Consider the following 8145-nt stretch of genomic DNA (forward strand, 5'->3'; position numbering starts at 1 on the left):
TTCTTCAAGGACAAAACTTCTTCCAAACCATTTGTAAATCGATTTTTACTTAATTCCTTCAATCATTTACATCATTTAACATGTTTTCCACTTAAAATCAATGAATTTCATGGGTGAAATTGGGGGTTTGGGGTAGAACCTAGGTTTTTCTAAAATTGGGGATCTGGACCTCAATTTGAAGTCCGATTTCAAAACAAATCATATATTTGGGTTCGTGGGGGAATGGGTAACCGGATTTTGGTTCGAACCTCGGGTTTTGACCACGTTGGCCTGAGGGGCATTTTGGTTATTTTACCTAAATTTGCGTTTTAGTTGTAAATTAATTAGTAGAATTAGTTGCTTGAGATGTTATTTACGAGATGTAATTGAAATGAATAGATTTGGGCCATTTGGAGTCGGATACTCGTGGCAAAAGAGTGACTTCAAGTTGATTTTTGGAGCCGGTTGAGGTAAGTGGCTTGTCTAACCTTGTGTAGGGGACTTCTTCCCCTTAGGACATGATATTTGATATTTGAATGCCTCGTACGTGAGGTGACGACCGCGTACTTGAGCTAATTATTAGAAATCCATTTTACTTGAAGTATTTAAATTGAGTTTTCTTGCTTACCTGTTTATTTTAAATTGCAAGTTTATCCTATGCTAGTTTAGAGAAACATGTTTATTTGACTTATTTGTCTAAGTGCTTAAACTGTCTTGTTTGTACTCTGTGCAGTATGTTAGGCTAGGATTTTCTATTACTTGTTCTGAGTTTAGCATTATCCTTATGTTTGGGCTGTTGTTGTGTGTTTTTAAATTGGGACTACGGGAAGGCATCCCGGGAGATCCCCCTGCACTTGATATGTTCTGGACTGAAGGTGTGGGATACCAAGAGATCCCTGGCACACGTTATTACAAGTTTTTTTGAGGATACCAAGAGATCCTCGGGATACCAAGAGATCCCTCGTGTATATGATGAGGATACCAAGAGATCCTCGGGATACCAAGAGATTCCCGGTTGTTGTTCCTGTTGTGAATAGTATTTACTGGTATTGTCCTGTTTCTGCTTTCTATTACGGTTTTCCTTATTTATCCAGTTTAGATTCTTGCTGTAGACTTTATTTATTCTATTTTTCCTCATCTCATTATATATTATGTTATATCTCAGTAGAGCCCTGACCTTTCCTCGTCACTACCCAACCGAGGTTAGGCTTGGCACTTACTGAGTACCGCTGTGGTGTACTCATGCCCTTCCTGCGCATGTTTTTCATGTGCAGATCCAGGTACCTCCACTCAGGCGCCCTATCCTTGAGGCAGGGAGAGCTACGGAGACTTCGAGGTACATCTGCTGCGTCCGCAGATCGAAGAGTCTCCTTCTTACTCTATCTTTTAGCATTTAGACTTCTTTCGTACTTTGATGTAGACTTTTTTTCTGGAGTTTAGAGCAGTGTATTACATTTCTATTAGCCTGTGTTTCCCGTGAGTTTTCGGGTTTTGGGGTGATATTGTAGACTTCCGCGTTTGAGTTGTATATGCCAAGTGGCACTTGTATACAGTTTTCCTTCTATTTTTGTTTAGTTTAATTTATTGTTCCGCAAGTTATATTATTTCCGCATTTTAGGCTTACCTAGTCGTAGGGACTAGGTGTCATCACGACATGTTCATGGAGGGCGAACTGGGGTCGTGACAAGTTGGTATCAAAGCTCTAGGTTCGTAGGAGTCAAGGAACACAGGCCGGTTTATTAGAGTCTCGCTGATCGGTACAGAGACGTCTGTACTTATCTACGAGAGGCTATGTAACTGTTAGGAAAATTTCCACTTCATTTGATTTCCTTGTCGTGCGATATTTTGACATCACAAATTCTAAACTTCTTCCTTCTATTCTCTCACAGATGGTGAGGACACGCGCTACTCGGGATGATCAGGCACCCGCGCCCCCTACTGCAGCCGTCAGAGGCCGGGGCCGAGGTAGAGGTCGAGGACGCGCACGTGGTGCAGCCAGAGCACCTGCGCGAGCTGCCGCCGAGGTACCACCAGCAGATCCAGCCGTAGCCCAGGCACTTGGCACACCTACTAGTGCCACTACTACTCCAGCCCTTCAGGAGACTTTGGCTCAGTTCATGAGTATGTACAACACCTTGGCTCAGGCAGGGTTGCTTCCCCTTGCTGCAGCCACATCCCAGGCCGGGGGAGGACCACAGACTCCCGCCGCCCGCACTCCTGAGCAGCGAGTGCAGGTTGAGCAGGTTCCTGAGATTATTCCCGCACCGCCTGCAGTGCCAGTTCAGCCCGAGGACGGGCCAGCTGCTTCAGAGGACGAGCAGCGGAGACTTGAGAGGTTCAAGAAGTATGATCCCCCAGTATTCAGTGGATTAGCATCAGACGATGCCTTGGGATTTCTAGAGGAGTGCCACCGTATTCTTCGCACTATGGGCATAGTAGGGTCCAGCGGGGTTTCCTTTACTGCTTTTCAGCTTCAGGGAGCCGCCTATGTTTGGTGGCGCACTTATGAGATAGACAGTTCAGTCGAGGCTGCTTCACTGACTTGGACCCAGTTCTCGAATATGTTTATGAGAGAGTTTGTCCCCCAGAGTCTCAGAGACGCATGGAGCGCAGAGTTTTGAGCATTTGGGCCAGGGTGCTATGACCATTTCGGAGTATGCTATCCGTTATACCAGGTTGGCTAGGCATGCACCGGCTTTAGTTGCTACAGTCCGCGAGAGAGTTTGCAGGTTCATTGAGGGTCTTATCCCACCCATTAGATCTAGCATGGCTCGAGAGTTAGAGATGGACATTCCTTATCAGCAGGTAGTGAGCATTGCTGGGAGGATCGAGGGTATGCTCGCTAGGGAGCGAGTGGAGAGAGAGGCCAAGAGGTCTCGAGAGTCGGGCCACTACTTTGGTGCCCGTACCCCAGCAGCAGGTCGTTATAAAGAGGCTATGCGGGTTGCCCCGTTCATTCAGCTCTCCCAGCAGCTAGCAGTGCTCCAGCTCCGCCTATACCCCAGGAGCCTTACTATGCACCTCCAGTTTCAAGCGCGCCTCCTGCGCGGGGTGCTTTCAGAGGCCAGTCCAGCAGATCTGGCCCGAGCCAGTCACAGCCACCGCGCCCTCCCAGAGCTTGTTTTGAGTGTGGTGACACCCGCCATGTGGTGAGGGATTGCCCTAGACTTGGGAGGAGTGCACCCCCACAGACTGCTCAGCCACAACGTGCTCCTCAGAGTTCTCAGGCCATGGTCACAGCTCCAGCTGCTACCCCACCTGCCCAGCCGGCTAGGGGCGGGGGTCAGGGAGATAGAGGTCGCCCTCGAGAGAGGGGCCGGGCTAGATATTATGCTATTCCTACTTGTACCGAGGCTGTTGCCTCCGACTCCGTCATTATAGGTATTATACTGGTTTGTCACAGAGAGGCATCGGTTCTATCGATCCGGGCTCTACTTATTCTTATGTGTCTTCTTACTTTGCTCCGCGTTTGGGTGTGCCTCGGGATTCTTTGAGTGCCCCCGTTTATGTTTCTACTCCTGTGGGGGATTCTCTTGTTGTGGACCGCGTTTATCGATCATGTTTGGTTACTATTCGTGGTTTTGAGACCAGAGCGGATTTATTGTTACTCGGTATGGTTGATTTTGACATTATTCTGGGCATGGACCACTTGTCGCCCCATTTTGCTATTCTTGATTGTCGCGCCAAGACTGTGACGCTGGCTATGCCAGGTATTCCTCGTGTTGGGTGGAGTGGTACTTTAGATCACACTCCCAGTAGAGTTATTTCTTTCCTTAAAGCTCAGCGTATGGTTGAGAAAGGGTGTGCCGCGTATTTAGCTTATGTGAGAGCTGTCAGTGTTGATACCCCTTCTATTGATTCAGTCCCAGTGGTACGGGATTACCCCGATGTGTTTCCAGCTGATCTCCCGGGCATGCCGCCCGATAGAGACATTGATTTTGGCATTGATCTGTTGCCGGACACGCAGCCCATCTCCATCCCTCTGTATCGCATGGCCCCTCCTGAGTTGAAGGAGTTGAAGGATCAATTACGGGAATTACTTGATAAGGGCTTTATTCGCCCCAGTGTTTCATCTTGGGGTGCTCCTGTCTTATTTGTGAAGAAAAAGAATGGTTCTATGTGTATGTGCATCGATTATCGCCAGCTGAATAAGGCTACAGTGAAGAACCGTTATCCCTTACCTCGTATTGAGGATCTGTTTGACCAACTTCAGGGCGCACCTGTGTTTTCTAAGATTGAATTGCGCTCAGGTTACCATCAGTTGAAGATTCGGGAGCCAAATATCCCGAAGACTGCCTTCAGGACTCGGTATGGTCATTACGAGTTCCTTGTTATATCATTTGGGCTGACCAATGCCCCAACAGCTTTTATGCATTTGGTGCACAGTGTGTTCGGACCATATCTCGTTTGTTATTGTTTTCATTGATGATATTCTAGTGTATTCCCGGAGTCGGGAAGATCATGAGCAGCACTTAAGGACCGTGCTTCAGACCGTGAGAGAGAAGAAGTTATATGCAATGTTCTCAAAATACGAGTTTTGGTTGAGTTCCGTGGCATTCCTAGGCCACGTGGTATCGAGTGAGGGCATTCGGGTGGATCCGAAGAAGGTAGAGGCAGTGCAGAGTTAGCCTAGACCCTCCTCAGCTTCAGAGATTCGTAGTTTCCTTGGCTTGGCGGGCTAATACCGTCGATTTGTGGAGGGATTTTCATCGATTACGGCCCCTATGACTAGATTGACCCAGAAGGGTGCCCCATTTCAGTGGACAGAGGAGTGTGAGGCGAGCTTTCAAAAGCTCAAGACAGCTTTGACTACAGCCCTAATTTTGATGTTGCTTACCGGTTCGGGGTCTTTGCTGTCTATTGTGATGCCTCGAGAGTTGGCCTTGGAGCAGTGTTGATGCAGGACGGTAGGGTGATTGCCTACGCGTCCAGACAGTTGAAGATATATGAGAAGAACTACCCTGTCCACGACCTTGAGTTAGCTGCTATTGTTCATGCCTTGAAGATCTGGCATCATTATTTGTACAGTGTGCCTTGTGAGATCTATACTGACCATCGGAGTTTGCAACACTTGTTCAAGCAAAAGGATCTAAATATGCGTTAGAGGAGGTGGTTAGAGTTGCTGAAGGATTATGATATTACTATTTTGTACCACCCGGGCAAGGCCAATGTGGTGGCGGACGCCTTGAGTCGCCGGGCGGAGAGTTTGGGTAGTTTGGCATATTTACCAGCTTCAGAGAGGCCTATGGCAATGGATGTTCAGGCCTTAGCCGGCCAGTTTGTGAGATTGGATCTTTCGGAGCCCAGTCGGGTTCTAGCCTGTGTGGTTTCCCGGTCTTCCCTCTTTGACCGTATCAGGGAGCGGCAGTATGATGACCCTCATTTGCTTGTCCTTAAGGACAAGGTCCAGCGCGGTGATGCCAGAGATGTGACCATCGGAGATGACGGGGTACTGAGGATGCAGGGTCGAATTTGTGTGCCCAATGTTGATGAGCTTCGAGAGTTGATTTTAGCAGAGGCCCATAGTTCGCGGTATTCCATCCATCCGGGTGCCGTGAAGATGTATCAGGACTTGAGGCAGCACTATTGGTGGAGGCGGATGAAGAAGGATATAGTTGGATATGTAGCTAGATGCCTCAACTGTTAATAGGTGAAGTATGAGCACCAGAGACCAGGTGGGTTGCTTCAGCAGATAGAGATTCCGGAGTGGAAGTGGGAGCGCATCACCATGGACTTTGTATCTGGACTCCCATAGACCTTGAAGAAGTTTGATGCCATTTGGGTCATTGTGGATCGGCTGACCAAGTCCGCTCATTTCATTCCTGTGTGTACCACTTATTCAGCGGTTGGCGAAGATTTATATCCGGGAGATCGTCCGTTTGCATGGTATTCCAGTTTCTATTATTTCGGACAGAGGTACTCAGTTTACATCGCGGTTCTGGAGAGCCGTGCAGCAGGAGTTAGGTACTCGGGTGGAGTTGAGCACAGCATTTCACCCCCAGACGGACGGACAGTCCGAGCGCACTATTCAGATTCTTGAGGATATGCTCCGTGCGTGTGTGATTGAGTTTGGAGGGTCTTGGGATCAGTTCTTGCCTTTAGCGGAGTTTTCCTACAACAACAACTACTAGTCGAGCATCCAGATGGCTCCTTATGAGGCTTTATATGGTAGGCGGTGTCGATCTCCGGTTGGATGGTTTGAGCCGGGAGAAGCTCGGTTGTTAGGTACGGATTTGGTTCAGGAGGCCTTGGACAAGGTCAAGATCATTCAGGATAGGCTTCGTTCAGCTCACTCTAGACAGAAGAGTTATGCAGATCGCAAGGTTCGAGATGTAGCATTTATGGTTAGTGAGCGGGTATTGCTCCGAGTATCGCCTATGAAGGGCGTGATGAGATTTGGGAAAAAGGACAAGCTTAGACCTAGGTACATTGGTCTGTTTGAGATTCTTGATCGAGTGGGAGAGGTGGACTATAGACTCGCATTGTCGCCTAGCTTATCAGCCGTGCATCCAATTTTTCATGTATCCATGCTTCGGAGGTATCACGGCGATCCAGCCCACGTGTTAGATTTCAGCACTGTCCAGTTGGACAAGGACTTGTCCTATGAGGAGGAGCCGGTAGCTATTCTAGACCGGCAGGTTCGTCAGTTGAGATCCAAGAGTTTTCCTTCTATTCGTGTCCAATGGAGAGGTCAGCCTCCTGAGGCATCGACCTGGGAGTCCGAGTCTGATATGCGGAGCCGTTATTCTCACCTTTTTCCCGACTCAGGTACTTCTTTCTTTTGTCCGTTCGAGGACGAACGGTTGTTTTAGTGGTGGAGGATGTGATGACCCAAAGGGGTCATCACTTGTTTTCTTACCATCCTGTACTTCCGAGGCCTTGAAAACCTCATCTAGGGTTGCCTCGATTTACGTGCGCAGTCGGGTGCGTAGCCGAAAAGCTTAAATATGAATTCTGTGAGTAAAATGCTAATTTTTGATATTAAATTGAATAAATTTGACTTCGGTCAACATTTTGGGTAAACAGACCCGGACCCGTGATTTGACGGTCCCGGAGGGTCCGTAGGAAAATATGGGACTTGGGCGTATGCCCGGAATCGAATTCCGAGGTCCCAAGTCCGAGAAATGAATTTTTGTGTGAAATTGTTTTCTGGAAATAACTAAGGAAATTGGAAATGAAATGTGATTAGAAGACTATGGTATCAGGCCCATATTTTGGTTTCAGCGCCTGGTACAAGTCTTATATATGATTTAAGCACTTTCTGTAAAGTTTGGTTGAAAACGGACGTCGTTTGACGTGTTTCGGACTTAAAATGGGAATTTGATGTTTTATGATAATTTGGAAGAAATCATGAGTTTTGAGGCTTGATTCGATGTATATGATGTTATTTTGGCGATTTGATCGCACGGATAAGTCTGTATGATGTTTTTGAGGTTGTGTGCATATTTGGTTTGGAGCCCCGAGGGCTCGGGTGAGTTTTAGATAGGTGTCGGATTGTATTTTTGAACTTGAAAAAAATCTGGTATGATGTCTTCTGTGATCTTCGCATTTGCGAAGATGAGCCTCGCATTTGCGAGCACGCAAATGCGAGCTATGCACCGCAATTGTGAAGCCTTGGGCCTGGGCATATGATCGCAAATGCGATCTAATTTCTCGCAAGTGCGAACGAGGGATTTCTGGGCACTGATCGCAAATGCGATCCTTGTGCTCGCAAATGCGAAATTAGGCTGTCGCAAATGCGATCTTTATGTTCGCAAATGCGCAATCTGGCAAAATAATAAGGGTTCGCAAATGCGAACGCGATATCTGAGACCCAGCAATTTCATACTTAGTCGAATTTCCACCATTTTTCACCATTCTTTCAAGCCCAAACCCCATAGCGATCTTCAAGGCAAAACTCTTCCAAATCATTGTAAATCGATTTTTACTTAATTCCTTCAATCATTTACATCATTTAACATGTTTTCCACTTAAAATCAATGAATTTCATGGGTGAAATTGGGGGTTTGGGGTAGAACCTAGGTTTTTCTAAAATTGGGGATCTGGACCTCAATTTGAGGTCCGATTTCAAAATAAATCATATATTTGGGTTCGTGGGGGAATGGGTAACCGGATTTTGGTTCGAACCTCGGGTTTTGACCACGTTGGCCTGAGGGGCATTTTGGT

The sequence above is a fragment of the Nicotiana attenuata genome, chromosome 12 (assembly GCF_001879085.1).
Source record: "Nicotiana attenuata strain UT chromosome 12, NIATTr2, whole genome shotgun sequence".
NCBI lineage: Eukaryota > Viridiplantae > Streptophyta > Magnoliopsida > Solanales > Solanaceae > Nicotiana > Nicotiana attenuata.